Source organism: Typopeltis vanoorti, chromosome 6 (assembly GCF_054136105.1).
Source record: "Typopeltis vanoorti isolate ZY-2024b chromosome 6, IOZ_Tvanoo_1.0, whole genome shotgun sequence".
Lineage (NCBI taxonomy): Eukaryota > Metazoa > Arthropoda > Arachnida > Uropygi > Thelyphonidae > Typopeltis > Typopeltis vanoorti.
The window spans coordinates 136,020,644-136,042,199 of record NC_143554.1 but is presented as its reverse complement, the minus strand read 5'-3'; the positions used below and the strand labels follow the sequence as shown (position 1 = coordinate 136,042,199).

Below are 21,556 nucleotides of genomic sequence, written 5' to 3'. Positions count from 1 at the left end.
AATTCTATTTACCACACAGATCTACTCCCTAAGTAGATTACCTCCCCGCTACCACCACTGCATTCACTGCGCTTCTGAAATAAGGAGAATCCACATCTGCTTCAAAAAGTGAATGTTCTTTCACATGCGAGTAATAAGCCTAACTTAAATAAATAAAAACTTGCCTCCCCCCTCATTCCATCTGTATAATCAAAATAAATATGTATTCAAGAAATTTTAGCCATAATTCACAAAAAAATGCTAATACTTTGAGGTTACACTCACGCTTCCATATGTTAGTTGGGTTCGAATCATTTAACAAGGCGGAGAACATTTCAACGATGCCTTTTACATTTTTAGACTGAGTTAAACGTCTCGTAACCCCCTCCCCCCCCTCAAAAAAAGAAAAAAAAAAAGATAAACCGACCAAAGATCTGCCTTAGTTACCTCGGCATTAATAGAACTTAATATACAGGGGGAAAAAAATAATATATATTATTTTTATTACTGATTATATATATAATCAGTAATAAAAAATGTATATAATTATATATATATTTAAATATATATATATTATTATTTATTACTGATATATATATATATATATATATATATATATTTTTTTTTTCGAGCGGACATCTTTGATTGGCTTTCTTTAAAATCACTAAACACACATGTATTTCGACATCAGTTATAAAATTCCAGCATTTCACACCAAATAATGGCTCACGCAAAAAGTTAAGCAAGTTTGATCGCGGTTAGTAGTTGGAAAGGGTTATTCGTTCGATGCTGTTGGCACACTTTCCCTCGATGAGTCTTTGGACTCCCTGGAGGTGTCACTTATAATAATAACAATAATAACTGAAAATTTCACATTCATATAGCTTACCCATAGAGTTCTTACCGTAGCCATCTTAATGGATTTATGTCTCTATTGGATGACACTAGCATCAATCATAATAAGAGTAAATTAGTCCTTTGTCTTCCCTAAAAGTATTTGGTTAATGAAAAAAAAAAAAAAAAAATGCTGGTAATAAAAATTCTATCGTGCTTGAAAAGTATCATTTCATTTGTTTGTTGTATGTCCAATAATTTGACGTATAGTACGTAAGGCATGGTAATTAATAAATAACATAAAACGGAGTAAATTTAAAATAAAATTAAATAAATTAAATTGAAAGTCATGCTGAAGATGCCTTGATACCAAGGAGACAATTTGTACTAATAAAAATATCCACTTTATGTTATTTATTGAGTATGCCCAAAACGCGGCGCATTCTTTCACACTGTGAAATGATGTGTGTCGTCTGCAGCTATATAATCAGCACTATATATTGTACGCCCTCTTCTAAGTAAAAAAGGAACGTTATTACTATTTTAAAATAGTAACATTCAATTTTTCTGTATTCCTTTTAGAACGTCTGTTCTGAATATTATTATAATCATCTAATTAAAACGTTACTACAGTCATGAATGTTGAAATTTTCATTTAAGTTTTAAATATAAAAAATCAACTAATAAACATTGGTCAACAAATCGAAATCTTAGAAATCAGCTCGCAGCAAGCGTATGCTGTTGGAAAAAAATATGGCATCTCTGACCAATAACATGAAATCTCATCACAGGTATCCTACACGAACAACTATTCATTCTTATCATACTTATTCTAAAACTCATCACTGACCACTCACAACCACATCTGCCAATTCATTCCAAAAAAAAAAAAATAGCGTTCCCGCTATCCACTTTTAAAGCTCTTATTCTTTCCCATTCTGTCATGTGAAAAAATTCACCCTTAAGCAACTTATGTATCTATCATATATCGTTCCTTAGGTCTCGACCAATTTTTTTAGCCTACAAACCTTCAATCTCACTCGTACGAAATATTTCATAAGCCAAACACTATTTGGGTAACACGCCTACTTTGGGTTGAACAAAATGTCAGTTTATCCAAGTCATCCAGAACACTATTTATATATCTTATTTAGAATCGTCAGCAAAAAAATGGATATTATTGTACAAATTAAACAGCAACGGACCATGGTAAGAGCCTTGGATATACCGTACATTCCTTACCTGCCTTTTTTTTACTTTTATTCTATTCTTATCTACACTGCTTGGAAAGAAGTCAAGTACACCCCATGGGCAAAGTGCATCGAGCCATGTAAGGAGTAACGCGTTTGTAACGGGTATAAATTGGAGGAATATTGTTGACAAACTGGGCCATCCCATGTCAATAATCAGTGATACTATACTGAGATGGAAGCGCAAGGTTTTAACTGCAAGTGCTACTCGCAGTGGACGACCCGAAAGCGACGGTAGGGTGCTACGAAGGATAATATCTAAAAACTGCCGTTCGTCGGCCGACATATTGAATGCAGAGTTCGAGGTATCGACTGGAACACGAACCTGCACAAAAACATTGAGAACCGAGGCTCACATATGTTTCCATATGTGAGCCTCGGATAACATATGTTTCCATATGTTATCCGAACCAACATGCAGTGTCATTTTCAGTGGGGCAAAGAGCGTGTACAGTGGGACGTGGATACTTGGAAAGCTGTGTAATGGAGCGACAAATCACACTACACACTCTGCCGAGCAGGTAGACGGGTGTGGGTGTGGTGGATGTCCCATAAATGTCTCTTACCAGAGTGTATGACCCAACTATGAAATTCGGAGGTGGCTGATATGGTCCTGTTTTTCTTGGTTTGGCCTCGGACTTCTCTTTGTGGTGCCACGAACACTGAATTCCAGAGGTAACTAAACATTCTGGACAATACAATGCTTCTTACTTTGTGGCGTTTCTACGGAACTGACCATTTTCTTTTTCAGCAAGACAATGTAATAAGGTTGCTACTGTAAATGCGTGGTTTGTGGACATGAACGTTATCACACTTGACTAGCCTCCACAGCGTCCTGATCTGAACCCTACTGAACATCTGTGGGATGAATTGGAGCGTCGGGTGAGGTCAAAGGACGTCCACTCCACAACAGACAAGGACTCATTACATTCCTACAGGAAGAATGGTCCAAAATTCCCATTGATCGCTATTGTACGCTTGTGAAAAGTATGTCCAGTAGTGTTGCTGCAGTCATTAGAGTGAAAGGAAGTCTTATATCTTATTAATGTAGGCACTGTAGCTGTTTGTTCCTCACAAACAGCTTCTTTCCAAGCAGTGTATCAATCATTGACTCTAATAGGCACTTAAGCGCCCATGACCTTCCAGATTTGGATTTCCTAACCGTAATACGAGGATATACTTGTTAGTACTACTCCCCTAAGCATTCTTGTCTGTAAATTGCGTGTGTTGTAATGGCCGGTTTGCCTGTTCTGAGGGACGAAAAACCCGAGTTTCCCGGAGGGGGGACAACCTTCTATTTCCGTATGAGACCGGCTAACTCACCTCCAGTTGAAAAGCTATAAAGGTTCTTGGCATCCTAGAGGGAATTCGAACTTAGGTCTCTCCAACTAAAGCTCTTCGTCTATACCGACTGAGCTACGGAGACTCCTGATTTTATTCCACCATACCTTATTACTTTTTTTGATTCCTCTGACTATATGTCACCCTAATTACCAGCTTTATCCATTCCCGTATGTACTCATTTGTTAACAGATTACCATGCTTAGTCTGTCAAATGCTATCGCGAAGTCCAGAAATATCGTACCATATAGTATTTTTAAAAAATTATCATGAGAAAACTTAAATTGCGAATTCACTTAGATAATATTGAACATGATGCAATATGTCTTGGTGAAGCTCCATTATAATTCAAAATAGCGAGCTTCATAACAGAAAACTTTACATTAAATTTGTATTAAAACTTGTACATTAATTTGCTGGCTTGGTTGGCTGAGTGGTTAGCGTATCCACTCTTCGACCAACAGCGTCTGCTACAATTTTTTCTACTATCATATTAAATTCACTCCCTCTGTTATCTTTTCACTGAATTTCAACAATGGAAAGTTCCGATGAATAAACCTTTTTGATTTCTCATTTTTCGGGAAAACTGTAGTTTGACCTCTACCATGTGGGGGATCACTGAAGACGAGTGAAGTATGTTTTAACTTTTTTTTACAGTGATTCCTCGATAGATTGGAAGGTAAGTACTGTCTATTCTGCATGCATTGCCTGGAGCGAAGTGGATGAATTCCTTTTTTCGGATATAAAAACCTGAATCCATCAATAAGTCTGCAGGTTTTAAAGATGTGAGGGTATTCCTTTTGTGGTACAGAACTTCTGTTATTTTATCTTGGTCTTTTACTTTTCTATGAAGTTCATGTCCCCTGCTACTATGGCAATGTTGGTTTTTTTAACAATAGAATGAGGTTTCATTTTTTTCCAAAATATTTTGTAATTATGTAAATTATGAATTTGATTTACATAATTTGTTTTCTAATAAAATAAAAATATAAATCAGCTAACGCCTTTTATTCCCCAATAGGGAGTAGGCGAGGCCTTTATACCCTATCTAGTTTTCGGAGACTAGGTGGGCAGTTCAATCTCAATCGGCAGCCAATTAGAGATAGCTCGCCCATGTCTATCACTAATTATAGGCGGCTACTGATGAAGAGACCAGCAAACAAGTGCTGCCATCTCTGTTTTCTAATGTTATATATCAATTTCTAATACTTGATGCATTATGGATGCCCCATGAAAAGTAACTGAATGTCCTGATCACATTTTTTTTTTAATATTTTAATACACCACATTTATTTTTATTTGCAAATTCGTGGAACCCATATATAGAACGATATATTTTCTCTAATGTAGAATATTAGAACTCTAATAATGCATATATAGAACTCTATATTTGCTGTGTAGACCCCACAAATTGTTGTATGAGTTCTATAGAGCAAATTTTTGTTTCTTGTAGCATCTGGACAAGATTTAAATATTTGATTTACTAGTAAGGTTTTAACTAGCTTTATGATTTAGACCATTACAATTTAAGCTCATAACTTTCATGTTGTGTGTTATTTATATTATTCTCTGTGCGGACTTCACGTTTTTTTTTCACGTTTTTTTTTTTTTTTTTTTTTTTTTTATTTTAAATTTCTTGCTCTTGTGATATTTGGAGGGACTTTAATTTTCATCCTTTTCTGTTTTGGATTATAAAAACCACGCGATGCAAACATCGTTCCTCCGTATGCCAATTTCCTGTCAGTATTCTGTTTTTCCAGTGCATCTATACTTTTATTTTTCTTTTCATTTTAATGCTTTCGTCTGTTTTTTTCTTTTTCTTTTGATTTTTTTTTCGATTTCTTGTGCAGATTTTGTTTCCAAGCATTTTTTTATTTATTTTTTAATACTTAACAGCAGAAGCAGAAAAACTTGAAAAATGTTATTAGCGCATGGGGAAACATTTAAATTAAATATCAAAAAAGCAGCTATCCGAATAGGAAGTAGAATAAAGCACCAACGGAAGAGAGAACAGGAAGAGTCTTAAGAAAAAAAAAATTATCTAGCCTATACTACTCAGACAGAATAAACAGACAAATAAATATATTAAAAAAGAAAAGAAAATCACTACAATACAAGGAAATATAAGGCTCATGGCTACGGGCGCATTTAAAATCTGTAGAAAATGATGAAGACAAAACATCCATTGCTTGGCCTGTTCGAAGGAGACAGCGACGAAAGAAAAATGATAAATGCACTGCATTATGAAGGGGGGAACATCACAAGAAGACGCAGACTTACTGAAGATGTCTCACAAACACTTTACAGCTCTATTCACAGAAAAAGAGTGATACCATTAACACAATAAATTTATGTCATTTTTATCCAGGCTAACTCGCATGGAGGCTGAAGAAATTGACGCCCCATTACAATCTCAGAATGCAAAAACACAATAAACCATCTTCCAACAGGAAAATCTCACCCAGAGTAGGTGGTCTAACCAGTGAATTTTACGAGGTATTTTCAAAAGTTTGAAAACTTGTTTATGAGGATAATTTATGAAATGTTAGAAACACAGGCAAAATCAGAAAATTTCAAAACTGGATACATCACCTTAACAGGGTCGTACTTATAAAATACACAAGCGCACGAGGCTCTAGCTGAGGCCCGAAATATTATTATTATTCCTGAGACCTCCAAGGAGTCCGAAGACTCATCGCGGGAGGACACCTACAACTGTCTCAACCACTACACCGAACCACTACTACGAATCATCTCCATCAACGCCATCTACCGCCCACCTCCATCACTACCACAACTAGTATGTTTTGTCTGTAAATTGCGTGTGTTCTGAAGGGTCGATTTGTCTGTATGTGGGATGAAAAACTCGAGTTTCCGGGAGAAAAAACCCTGCTACCTCCGTATGAGATCGACTAACTCACCTTCGATTGAAATCGACCAGATAAAGATTCCTCCCGTCGCGACGAGAATCGAACTTAGGCCTATTCCAAATCGAAGGGCGCAATGTGCCGTCATTCTTCCAATTGCGCTACGGAGGCACTGGAATTGGAATATTAAGGCCACTTTTGGGGCCACTCCCCCCCAAAAAAAAAACAATGAGATTTAAAATTGAAAAATTAAATGTATAAATAGTTAAAATTGAACATAAAAAATTATGCCTCTTCCTGTTAAATTTCCTACAAAAAAAGATTACTTACGAAACTCTTTGCATTAGGATAAACGTCAGAGTTATCACTATTGCTTATTGAAAATGATGTTGTGAATAATTTGAATCATGGTGATATTATTATTATTATAAAAACCTCCATGGAGTCAAAGACTCGTCGTGGGAGGTCCACTGTTATACACACAGTTTATCATATTGTGACTTAAATATATTCACTGTCTCTGCACACACCACACTCTCGGGCAAAGCATTCCAATCACTCACCACTCTCCATGCAAAAAACCTGCTCCTCACTCCCTTGCTCACACCCTCCTTATACAGCTTCCAGGAATGACCTCTTGTTCTCCTGCTATCCTCACCCATTCTGTTCAAAACCTCCCCGACATTAATCTGGTAATAACCTCTTAACACACTTATATGTCTCAATCATATCCCCCCCTCCTCCTTCTATCCACTAATTTCTGCAAATTGCATTTTGTCAATCTATCTTCATACTCTGCATTGCAGAGACCGGAAACCACCTTAGTCAATCGCCTCTGAACTTTTACCAACGCAATTTCATCTTTCTGAAAACCAGGTGACCAGATCTGTGCACAGTAATCCATATGTGGCCTGATCAAAGCCTTATGTAAAGGAACCATAACATCCTTACTTCTACAAGTCAATGTCCTCCGCATCATTCCCAGTATCCGCTGTGTTGTCTTCACAATTTTAGTAACATGTCCCCGAAATTTTAGGTCCTTGTCTACAATCACTCCCAGATCTCTCATCTCCTCTACCTCTTCTAAGATATTTACACCGATTGTGTACTTTACATCCCATCTCTGCTTCCCAAATTTCAAAACCTTACACTTTGAAACATTGAATTGACATCCCCACTTATTTACCCATTCAGCAAGTGTATTCAAGTCCACTTGCAAAGCTGCAGCATCCACACTACTCCTGATAGCTCTCCCCAACTTTGCATCATCTGCAAACAACTGCATATCACCATTCAAACCTCTCCAAATATCATTTACATACAAATTAAACAGCAATGGACCCAAAACAGACCCTTGGGGTACACCACTAACAACTTTCCTCTTCTGGGATATCGCTCCTCCATAGACAACTCGCTGATACCTATCAGACAGCCAATCTCCAATCCAGGTAACCAATCTACTGTTCAGCCCCATCCGTTCCAATCTAATTACCAGCTTGTCATGTGGCAATTTATCAAACGCCTTTGCAAAATCTAAATATACCACTGTATATGCAACACATTTGTCACTTTATTATAAAAAGTGAGCAGGTTGCTAAAGCACGATCTTCCTTTAGTAAATCCATGCTGGCCGCCAAAAGAGTATTTTTTTATTGTCAACCCAATTCTGAATCTTATTCCTAACTAACTTCTCTAATACCTTGACCACAACTCCAGACACACACAGACTGGTCTATAATTCAAAGCCTTACTCTTATCACCTCCCTTATGAATTGGAACCTTATATTATATTATTGATATAATATAAGGTTATATTATATTATTGATACATTTGCGAAAGACAAGTCTAGGAAAGAACATTTGTAGTGCCTTTACTTAGTGCAAGTTTAACATTTGTGTTTGATATGATATGTCTTTGCTTAGCATAATTTTTTTAATAAATATAATAAGTTATATATATATATAGATATAGATATATATATATATTGTTTTTATTTGTCTTTATTCATTTTGTAATGGAGGTCCCGCTCGCCTCGGGAAAAGTGTAAATAGGACCTTGCACCTTAATACCAAAAGATTCCGATCCACAAAAACTTAAGGATATAAAAAAAAAATTGGGAGATATAACATTGTCAAATACAGATTATAAAATAATTTCCAAAAATTCTCACAAACAGAAAATACAGAGATTTTTATAGATGCATGTATCGCTTGTTCAAACATGCGCAGTAAAAGGAAGAAATATAACAGATACCATAACACATCTGAGATGTATAATACATGAATACTATCAATTGGCCAACAGGCCATGCATATTACTAGTAAGTCTAGACATTGAAGGAGCATTTAACACTGAGCCATCAATAAGTGGAAGTAGTAAAAGAAATAGATTTTGGAGCGAACTTCAAGTGCTGGTCAAAAGTCTTTTTATGAAAATGCAGACAGTGTAATCATAAATAAATTAAAAAAAACTCCGCACCGTTCCAAATTAACTCCTCTGTCTATGGCCCTCCTTGTATTAGCACTTGAACCACTAAATAGAGCAATAAATACAAATAAGTCGATTCAAGGAACCAACATTCATGGAGAAAGTGAAGTAAAACTGCTACCTTATGCCGATGGTATAATAATCATCTTAGAAAGTGAAAAAGGCATGGAGGAAACAATGAGAATATTGGATTCCTTCGAAAAGGCCTCAGCTCTTAAGTTAAACCTGATAAACTATTACTATTATGAGCTGGAAAAAATAACCTAAAATATTGACAGGAATGTTGAGGGAAAAAAATGACCTTTCGGTGTTAGGAATGAAAACTGGAGGTCTGGATGTTATGTATTTTGTACTGTGGTACAAAATACACAACATCTCATACCACGCACAATGGGCATGTAAACTTCATCGGCTCTTCCACCGATTATTCTTAGTTACATCTTTAAAAAGATGTAACTAAGAATATAACATGTAATGTAACATGTAACTAAGAATATAATTATGGTTATGTAACTATTTTTATGTAGTTAGAAATAAGCATGAAGTCTATTCTTCCCAAGCTTCCAGGAGAAACTAGGGAAGAATAGACAAACCCAGATAACGCACAATATGTCATTAATAGATATACTTATTAAAATATGGAAAACAATAAAACAAGGTAGCCAGTTAACAAGAAGAACAGTTACAAATACTTATGCAGATCATTAGATTATATTACAAGACAATAACAAGACGAGAAACTACTAAAATTTTATATAGTAACGGCCACTCTGTTATATGGTTCAAAAACATGGACCATTAAAAAGAAATATGAAAGATTTTTAAGAGCAATTAAAGAAAGCACAAAACTGGACCATATAAAGAAGAAATGAAGAAATCAGAAGAAAGCTAGATATTCACAACATAAATGAAAAGATTAAGAAATATATGGAGAAATAGAAAGAGCATCTATTTAGGATGGAAAGATGTCGACTACCAAAAGAGGTGAATAGATACAGACCAAAGGTGAAGAGAGAGAGAGAGAGAGAGAGAGAGAGAGAGAGAGAGAGAGAGAGAGTGAGAGTGTAGTTTGTAGAGATTGGTATTGGTAGACAGGATATGACCGAGACTTAAGTTAGTGAAAGAAGTTTATTAGACAGATGTAGAGGAGCTGTTATACAGCTCAGTAGATGATGGAGGAGCGGTATGCCATGCCTAGAAGATATATAATAGAATGTTGATAAGAAAGGGAGGAAGAAGTAGATTCTTTGCATGGCGGAGGGTATAAGAATACGTTGCCAGGGTGGATAGTGGACGCGTAACATTGAGAAAATCCAAGTGTTAAGCACAATGTGTAGAATGGAAGGACTGCCTGCGAGGCATATTGATTTACGCAGTAGAAATAATAACGAATGTTAAAGCTTGATTTAGACTATAAATTTTTATGAATGTAAATATTTAAAAAATATATCTAAGCAATCGTATCATTATTAAAACACTGATAGATCTTAAAAGCTGTTCAAGAGCTGTGTCGACTAAGAAAGTTTACGAGTTGATTGCTAGATGGTTCATTATATTAAGATTAGAGGTTGTTTCGGAACTACAAGAATTCTAAATAAATAAATAAAAGTTTAAACTTACCACCAGCTAAAATTTTGAGTGAATGCAGAGATTCGTAGTATACCAGGAAGTTTCTATAATTATAAATATTCCATTTATCTCCTGAATTTTATCTCTTGTTGCTGTGATACAGCATTTCCTTCTTTCCACTACACTTTAAATGTGATGGGAATGTTAAATAAAGTGGGAAATTATAGAAACTTTCATTTTCATAATTTGATTTAAGTAGTAGTAGATCACTCGAATATTCGTTGATTGGAATTACGTATGAAGCAAATATTCGAGTGCCACCTGGATATTTACGAAAAGCCAGTCTTCGATAGTGGCTTTTTGAATAATGTAAATTTGTCACAAACACCATGCTAGTGCTCGCACAAACGATGGAAATTTGGCAATAAAAACTACTCAGTAATTTCACCTTCAAACTCTATTATTATGTAAATAGTTATAAGAGCTTGCTAACGCAATGTATATTTGGCCAGAGACACTTTTTTTTTTATTTAAATCTAGTACAACAATGGTTGATAACAAATGAATTCTCTCAGAAAGAACCTCTTTTATCAGCAAAACGATGCGAAATTATAGTAATAATTCCCTTCCTGTCTTTATGACATAAAATTTGTTATTTAGATTGCCATTAAAATGTGTTCAAGCAGTTAAATTAGACTATTTTAATGGCTGAATCAGGGGGGGGGGGAGTAATAATATTATGTAGAAAGTTTGGGGCTCAAGTTTACAAACGGCTGTTCGGCTGGCATTTAAATTATTACAAATACTTCTGGGATAATAACGGCAACACTATCACTAATAAAAATATGGCAAGAAGCCGCTTCGAAAATCGAAACAAGTCACCTGCTATCTAAAAAAAAAAAAAAAAGTTGTCTTAGGAAGACTACAAAAGAAGCTCGTTGCGTAAGAAGCAGAAGGGGGAGTGGGGATATCGCAGACATTAGCCATCTTAAATACGTTTGTGTGAAGGCAAACAGGCGGTTCAACAAATTCTTTTTTTTTTTTTTTTTTATGAAATAAAGAAAATTAAAATGATCAATTTATTAGTCAAAAATGTCAAAACCACATTTACAAAAACATAAAAGAAGCGGATGATAATTTACAAATTGTATTTTTTTTATTACTTTCAGACAAAGCGCATGTCATTCCCAACTTTTTTTCCTTATACAATGGCGTCATCGTTGAAGTACTTTGTATGACGAAAATAACTTGATTTTTTAAGGAATTATAAAAAAAAAATTATTAACATAATGAATCAAGTGAAAGCAGACTTATTTTTATGCTTTATTTTTGTTTTAAGCTTATGACTCATTAATTTGAGTTTTCTTAAGGAATTAGCATTTTTCTCATTATTATTCAGCTGTTCAGTCATGCAGTTTCCTACTCTTTGTCTTCCATTACTTTATCAGATATGTCGTAAAAAACTTTCAGTTATTCCTAAGGCGATCAACAATCCATCCAAATATTTGTAAATTCCATCTCAGTACACCCGAATGTCCTCCGACTCACTAGGGAAATCAACTTCCAGCCGTACGGTCCACGTTTGACCTTACCAACCCATCAGAAACAACGTGATTGACGGAGTTGTCTGAGCATTCGGAATAAATCCTAAATCCCATTTCGGTTTAGTGGGACAAACAAACTTTTTTTCCCCTTCCCAAAGTAACTCATAAACATAAGTCTGAAGCAATAAAACAGAAAGGCAGTAATGCAGAAAAATAGCGTTACATTTTGTTTCTTTGCAAACATGAGGACAAAATTACGAGAATTTATAATATTGCAAGTCCCGTTTTACGGCTTAAAAGCACGAGCTAAGCGTAAATATTCATTTGAATATACAACTTAGTCCACGCATATTAAAAAAAAAAAAATGTACTATATATTTTAAAGCATGTGCCAGAAAACAGATATTATACGATTTAAGCTTCAAGATGTTCCATAACGTATGTAGCAAACGCTAATCTGTTTGCCATTCTCCAGGGGAGTAATCTAGTGAACTTTAACACTACTACCACAGTCTTTATTGTAAGAAAGATCTCTCTTCGTTTATCCCTATTTTTGATAACATTCAAACACTTGGTATCCTCTTCTTCAAAACACTAATTCTCACCTAAACATCTCCTAACATTGTATAAATTCCAAATGATTCAACTTTAGAATAATGTTTTCATAGTTGTGGTAGTCCGCCACAAAACCTCCCTGAGAATGCTCGTTATTCCGAAGAGGAGAAGCTCCCATCTCGCATAAAGACTCTCTATATTCACTTTCTCATAGATGCTGTGTTTCTACATTCTGTCTTTTCTATATCCGTTTTCATGAGCCCTGATCTCCCGAACTAGCCACCACCACAACTATTCCTCTGCTTTTCTCTAAGCATGTAAAAACACAAGCAGATACTCCGACCACATATGCGAAACCCCTTGACACTTCTGCGCATGGTAGAAGAAGGCGGATCCATTCCGATAATAGGGTAATCAATGATGAGTGTTTATTATTATACGTCGGAAAATTAGCTTTTCTTTTATGAAAACTCTAGTTTTTAAATTGGTAGTTATTTTACTTGTACAATAGTTGGAAAATTTTAAGTACGTGATTTCGCGTATTGGTGACGAATACTTTGCCTTATTCCTTTCTCCTTTCAACATGAATTGACTCTTCTTGGCAATGTGCCAGCCAGGGCTCTTGCATGTGTGGTCGGACAGTACTAGTCAATTTTCGTGCAGAGTTGGGCTTCGACTTCCAACTATTAAACCACCTTATCCTCTTCCTTCATTCTGTCTATCTATTTTCCAAGGCAATCATCCAAGGCGATCATTTGATATTCATCCTCCTCCTTCATCACAGGATGGAGGAGGATGAACACCTTCCCCATACTATTTTCTTCAAGGACTACGAACTCCCGCTGCTCAAATACCACACTCTTTTACTCCCTAATCCACACTTGAAGTTTTCGTGTTGTAAGTTTTAAAATATATCGTGTGTGAGGTTGATATGTATTCCATAATTAAAAATTCAATGAAATTCGATTTTTAATTATTTTTTCAATATTACCGCTTCTGTATTTCACACTTCCAATCGTATTTAAACAGTTTTTATTATATGACATAATTGAGTATCTTGTTTATAAAACCACTTGACTGATCTGGCCAATTTGGTCTTGTTTAAACTTTTGGCAGTTTAAAGAAGTTTTTCAGTTTGCCTTTTTTCTTATTTATAAATAATAACTGTACATTATTTGGAATTAACGCTGGATAAATGTTTACATTTTTGTTTAATTTTTGGCGATATTATTTATTTATACAAATTTAAAATTATTACAGAAATAGTTGCTTGCCCTTGGATAAAAGATTAAAAGAAGAATATAATTTCTTGTTAAGTATAATATATTAAAAGGTATATCATATTAAAATTTAAAGTACATGCCATTTCATAGATAACAAATGCAAAGAAAATGAATTAAAAACTTGGATTTTTAATCCCATCTTCTTCTTCTTCTTCTTCTGCAGCTTCTCCCACTTAAGTGGGGTCACTGTTTATTATGAGTCTCCTCCACACCTTCCTGTCTTGGGCTGTCACCACATCCAAGTTCTTCATCTTCAAGTCCTCTTCTACCAGCTCCCTCCATCTCTTCTTTGGCCGCCCACGCTTCCGCCTTCCTTGCACATCCATCTGCATGACCCTTCTTCCCACATATTCGTCCTCCCTCCTCATCACATGACCAAACCATCTCAACCTTGCCTCCTGTATTTTCGCTCCTAAGTTCGTAACTTTCACTGTTCCCCTGACATAGTCATTCCTCAGATGATCCTTTCTGGTCACACCGCACATCCACCTAAGCATTCTCATCTCTGCTACTTCCATCCTGCTAATGTTATTTTTCCTCAGGGCCACAGTTTCTATAGCATATGTCATAGCTGGCCTCACTACTGTCCTATAAATTTTGCCTTTCAGATTGATCGGCACCCTCTTATCACATAACACTCCAGCCATCTCCCTCCAGTTCCTCCAACCCGCTTGTATCCTGCATCCCACTTCCTTCTCAGCTCCTCCATCTTCTGCCACTGTTCAACCTAAGTATCTAAAGTCTCTCACCTTCTTGATGACATTTCCTTCCAGCTCCAGGTCTGTCTCCTGGCCACCGCCCACTGCGCAACACATATACTCTGTCTTACTTCTGCTCAGTCTCATACCTCTCTCTTCCAGTACTTTTCTCCATCTTTCCAGTTTAGTTTCCGCTTCTTCTCTTGAATCTACACACAGCAAGATGTCATCTGCATACAACATTGTCCAAGGTGCATCTTCTCTCACCTCCTCTGTTACCACCTCCATCACAATATTAAACAGAAACGGACTTAATGCTGACCCTTGATGCAAGCCAACTGTTACTTGAAAACTTTCTGTCTGTCCCAAACAGGTCCGAACACTTGTCTTCACATTTCTGTACATTTCCTGCACCAACCTGACATATTTCTCCGGCACCTTCTTCTCCCTCAGACACCTCCAGACTTCTTGCCTTGGCACTCTATCGTATGCTTTCTCCAGATCAATAAATACCAGATGTAGCTCCCTTTGTTTCTCTCGCTATTTTTCCATCATCTGTCGTAACCCAAAGATAGCATCTGTTGTTGATCTACCAGGCATGAAGCCAAATTGTTCCTTTGCAATCAATTTTTAATCCCATCGCTCAGCTAAATCGATCGTAGAACATGATGGATATTCATACACTAGACAATAACGCGCGCCACTAAACCCTAATACTGGTTAATATAGGAATACAATATGGCGGGAGTTGTCTCTGTTCTCGTGTCACTTTCGTCTATCCCTGACTAGAAAATTGCACTCAACCATCAGCATGACGGAGGCAGAGATAATATTATATATTTTTAACATTATAATATCTAAAATATTATATTTCCATACTATTTTATTGCATACTTCACTGCATTTGAGAAACAAACAAACAAATAAAAAACTTCTAAAAGATTATTAGCTACAGAGAGAGAGAGAGAGAGAGAGAGAGAGAGAGAGAGAGAGAGAAGGTGGAACTTTATCCCTAATTATTTTTTTTTCTTTCTTTTTTTTTTGGAAATCGATAGGTAGCCAGTTCAATAATTAATTCAAGTTACTTCAGTCTTCCAGTAAGCAAGGAAGTAGTTCGCACCAGGCAATGAAATTCATCCCTCACCTAAACACAAACATCCAGCCAAGATTCAAACCTGCAGGTTTGAAATAAAATGTTATATTTCATTTTACATAATCCATGATAAACCTGTATCTAAATCAAGAAATACATGTTATTTGCACATAATGTATTTCGAAAGATCCATGCACTGAACTAAACGACTCAGTCATCAAGTCGGCTCCAGACATTGAAAAAAAAAAAAAAAATTGAGAAACAACAAAAAAAAAAAAATAAACAAATACTACTTATTTTAGATATAGACCTATACCCAGGATTTTTTTTTACAGATATGTAACCTCAGGAGACGATATATCTAGTTTTAAAAGATACTGTTATTAGGAAGTGTCGTTTCCAAAACTTTCTTAATATCCTATTTTACAACAGGCGTGACTCATTGAGATTGTTACCAACTCGACTCAACTATGATGCAGGTCCTAGTCATACCTACTTTAATAAAATAATAATAATAGTCACTAAATAAGTCGGGAAAAGGCAACTTAAAGAATGTTAAATCAGGACTGATTTTCATATACACAAATACACATTACACATATATAATTACACAGGTAAGGAGACAATGCAAATAAGTTATAGGAATTGCATTCTTGCTTAATCCTTTATCCAAGTGTAAGTAAACAAAGTCTGCGGGCGAAGTATCTTCACGACTAGGCTACTTGTATATAGGAGGCTGATGACTAACATCACTTGCCTTAGTAGTCCATAATGCAAAGTACACTTCATGTTGGACGTGCATAATACTGTGGATTATGGGAGGAACCAATTTATTGTACGAGTATTATTATTATACATTCGATTCCAGTCAATGACTTCCGATTACAAAGTTAGTCGAGCTTTGATAGAAGTAAGTCCCCTCCCCTCCCCCCTCACTGAAAGAAATTTGGATTTTTAATCATCGGAAAAACGAGAGACATTTTTTTTTTTTAGGAAATGAAGAGGGGTTCATTTTTTACGTATTACAAAATGCAAGCAGCACAGAGAGGGACTTTCTTATATGACACACTAGAACCTGGTTGCTAGTTGGTCATATAAAACTTCAAACATTTCATGTTAGCTATGACAAAAGTTCCGTATTTGTTTTATTTTATATTATTTATTATATAATTATTATACAATATAATTATCTTATATTATATATTCTTTATTTTTAACATTTCATTCAAATATCCTGTGATTTAATTAAAAAGAGAACAAGCAAATAATAATAATAATAATTAATAATTAATGGTATCAGTATTATCCTTAATAGATTCTACATGGGCGACTGGGCAGCAATCGCATTTGCGCTTCCGCAGGATCTTATCTTATCTGCTTGCTCGCTACAACGAAATAAAAATGTTTTGTATCTTAGTACAGAATTAGAGATTTAGTGTAAGTTAGAAAGAAATGTGATGTCAACGTATATACCAGTAAAATTTATTTCTAATTTATATTTTTTTTCTACATAAAATACAGAGATCACAGCGACGTTGTATGTTGTATGTTGGTATTGATAATACCTAATCATCATGTAATTATATCTGATATAATTTGTTCTAGGATCTTTTGTTGCGTATATAAATCGTTCGTATATAAATTGTATATTAATATATACAATTTATTTATATATAATTTATAAATTGTTAATAGTGTTTAATATAATTTTTCATTTTTTAACATTATATGATGCGTTGATTATCGTTTATGTTAAATATAAATTACAGTAACACTTTTTCTTATTTCATTGTTTCGGGTAAAACGCCAAAAGTAATGTATTTTCCAAAGCTAAGCTATCGGAATATATGTTACTCAGCTATTGGAAAGGAATTTCTCTTCCCCCCCCCTCCCACCTACAAGGATCGTCCCTGTTTAGAACCCAGAGAGTGGCCGAAAACCGAAACAAGATTATCTTGTTTCAAAAATGCCAAATATTCCAACAAACAAACGTCAGTATAAACGTATAATAAACCTTAAATGGTAAGCATCAATGGTTCATATTTAAACCATCTGAATACGTAGCATGCATTCCACCAAGAACTGTTGAAATGTGCGGTTGATCGGACGTAACGAAGCACTGCGATCTTCTCGGAGTCATATCGTAAAAAGAGATCATGTTGGGCTTGTAATATGACATCCATGTTTCATTCATCATCTCGAATAGCGCAGCCGTTAAAAGACATGCTGCTATAGCATTCTTTGATTTAGCAACACACGGAAATTAAGGGAACTAAAACATTTCCACATGACTGTGCTCATCTGCAGATACAAAAGGTATTCGGGTAACGGTTATTGGCGTCGGTGTTTGCCACTTCCTCCCCCGTCTCTCCTTTAGGAAAACTTGTTATAGTTACAGCAGAACCTGATGGTAATTTTCCAGTTCAGAGAGCAGCTCTTCTTTCCGAATTCGCTGGAAGCCAAACAGCTACCGGTCTCCAATGATGTAGACTTACTGGGTGGGCTTCTTGCGTTTCGAAGCCTAGCGTGGGAAGCGTTCAGAACCGTTTCAATTAAATTATCGTACAAGACATCATAACAGTATATTATAATAATATGTTATGTCGAACAATAGCTAATACTGGGAATAGCCAATACAATGTTCTCGGGTTTTTTTTTTTTTTTTTCCTTCAAAAAAGGGAATTTTAGACAAGAAAACAATTTCCTGTCGTGCTAGAAAATAAATTACTCTCCAAAAATCGTCCTTAATTACTTAACAACAATGAAGCACCTCCCGAATGAAGTAGCTTAGGCGAAATACACCCGATGGGTGGGTGGGTCCTTTGTGTTGGAAAAAGCCTTGAATTCGAATTTCTTAATAATGTGAAAAACGTTTACAAGAACTTTTCTATCTGAAAGTGAGTTAGCAGGTCTAAAGGAGAACGTGCAGTGTTTGTAATCACTAGAAGCAATTTTTTTGTTCTTCCTTGACTAGCCGATGGAATCACTCATCATCATCTATAAATATCATATGCAATAGTTGGGATTATTGCATATGATATCTATCGATGATGATATTACTATATATATATATATATATATATATATATATATATATATATACAGTAAGGACTGTACCCTAGTGGGTATAATAATAAATAATAAGTGTTCATTCTTTTGCTAGCTGAGAAGACAGTTCTTACCAATAACCACCAACCTGCACAGTGTGGGTTCGAATCCCACTGTTAAAGATGGGAATTTCATCAACTGAATTGAATTTTATAGATAAATCCCATTCCATACTGTGAGATCACCACAATGTATATGGAGGGGGGAGGACTGAAATTGAAATACTATTTTAGCACCCTCATCCTCAGTACTAATTTGCAGTCTTTTGTGTGTCTGTGTGTGGGGGGGGGGTTGTCCTAAAATGCTAACTGGTATACTTTAATAAAAGATGTAAAGTCGTATATCTAGGATACAGGACTTTTACTTGAATCTACAACATTTGTTTAGTTTCCACGACTTTTTTATTCAACCATTGTGACGTCATTTTAACTTTCTTTCTAAAGTAACGGAGGCCATCACCAGGTCAAATTCTTCGGTAAATTTCCGTCCATCAGGCAATTAGCAACCAACAACATATAGATTCTGCCACTCGATCAACAGAGAATCTCCTTATCCATATTCACAAGTGCTATGGAAAGGTTCAAAGAAATTTATGGAGTCGTTCTTGGTAATTTTGATCGAATATGGTACCCAGGCTTTCTCAGCCAACTACCATCCTGTGATCAGCCTTTTGTTAGTGGGTAGTGAGTCCATCTCTCTGGCTGCTGTCATGGCGGAGAACGCCATTTCCTATTTTCTGCCAACGTAAGAATTCCCCAGGGCTCTGTTCTTCCGTCTACCTTTTCCTCATATATTCACCTTCTCTCGCTATCCTTACATCCTACCTATAGTTTTCCTGATGATCGTACAATCTATTTTTGTTCATTTGACAACTCTTCCAGTGTCCAGAATTTCAGGATTTAGTAAACTTCAATGCAACTAAAACCAATCCTTCTTTCCTGTGTAGGTAATTCCACTGATGCGATTTAGCTGAACTTGCATCCGTTATTCATACACTTTTTTCTAAACCTATAATAATGCAACCAGGTCTCTCTCTCTCTCTCTCTCTCTCTCTCTCTCTCTCTCTCTCTCTCTCTCTCTCTCTCTCTTTCTCTCTCTCTCTCTCTCTTCCGAAAAATAAATATATTCTGAAAAAAATATTAATAAAAAACGCTTATTAGTTGTGGTTCCTTCCTTACAGACTAACCATATGTGAAAATGGCTATCATTAAGATTCGTACTTCGCTGTCCTTAATATGAAATCATCAACTAGAAGGGTAGTCAATCAGCGATATCAGCCATCCCAATCGATATTCGAACCATAAACAGAACTTGAAACTTATACAATACCAAAAAGTCATGGACTACACAACTTCGTTAATAATTCAATTATAATTATCTTTATTTTTTGAGTAATATTTAAGAAGGTTCGAAACCTTTTTCTGAAATTTACATATGATAGCAGTGGTAATTAATGTCTAGGTGATTGGACAATGACCTAGACATTAATTATTGGATTCATCACAGTGTGATGAATCTAATTATTGCCTTTGTAATAATCTGCTGGAGATCAAAGTCCAGAGAAAAGAATCTTCTTCACCTAAAAACAGATATCTTCGTTTTTTGAGGTTTATTGGTTACCCGAGACTTACTTGAAAAAAAAAGCAAGATGAATCTCGTGGTCAGAATGCCAAACAGAAAGAGAGAGAGAGAAAGAAAGAAATAAAGAAGATTACTATTACAGTGTGCTAATTTCATTTCAACAGTGAACCCATTCTGAGTGTCGTCGTTTATGATCACAACTGCTCTGTAGCTCAGTCGGTATAGACGAAGCCCTTTGGTCGGAAAGACCAGGGTGCGATTCCCGTCCGTGAAGTAAGGAAATCGGTTTTTTTTTACTAAAGGTGAGTTAGCCAGTTTCCTACGGAGGTAGGGGATTTTTTTCACCGGGAAACTCGGGCTCTTCGTCCCCCCAGAACAGGCAAACCGGTCCCGTGAACACACACACAGATTACAGGCAGGAATACTTAAGACTCAGCCATGGGCTGATTAGGTCAGCTATGCCGGTCCCGAGCCCGGATAAAATTAGGGGGAGGGGGGGGGGTTGAGTGGTGCCATACTTCCGTAAAAGGGGCCTCACGGCCGCTGTATCATCATAAATAAATAAATAATCACAACTACTTGAAAACTTTTTTTTTTCGTATAGCCAGAGCTGTTTCAAAACTAGCTGTTCCATTTCCGCTGATACTAGATATGTAAGAGATAAGTGAAATAAATTCAGTCGAAATGCAAAATCCAAACAAGGAATTGATTACATTTTAATAGCATGTGTTATAGGGCGAACAGTTGCATTTGTAGAGACAGTGTGTAGAAACAAGAATGATGTCTGCCAACTTAACAAAAGGAGTATATAGCGACATCCATTTGTTTCAAAAAGTGGTAATCCTTAGCATCACAGAGAAAGAACTGTTCATTAATTTACAAGTTTTCAACCGTTGAGTGAATACCCCCTTCCGCCCAGATTTAAGCTATAGGAAGAATTATCTTTACGTAAACAAAATAAACATACTATGTTTACTGAACAACGGACATGATCAAGATTAGATTTACAAGCTGGATGCAAAAAACTCTAGTTGTTTTCACTACGCAAAGTGCGTCCGCAATCTGTAGTAGTACAAAAACAACAGTAGCTTATAGAAGTATTATAGAAATTATACTGATGGTTGATAACAAATAAGATATTCTAATTAAATATTAATTTTTCGACTGTAAATTATATTGTGAAATCAGTGATTTATAGTGATGTAAATAAAAATAAAATATAGTAATAATAAATATTAAACTCATTAATATTAATATTAATTCAAATTAAGCTTTAATACTAATATTGACGTTTAATTAATATTAAGCTCGTTAATGTTTATTATTATTATCATTGTTATTAAGCTCATGTTGAGTGATGCTATGC

General features: G+C 35.5%; 1 protein-coding gene across 1 annotated transcript in view; it reads right to left on the bottom strand.

Annotated features, from left to right (window-relative positions):
- The window catches only part of aop (ETS variant transcription factor anterior open), a 109,162-nt gene that overhangs the window by 60,373 nt on the left and 27,233 nt on the right, over nt 1-21,556 (bottom strand). The window lies entirely within an intron of this gene.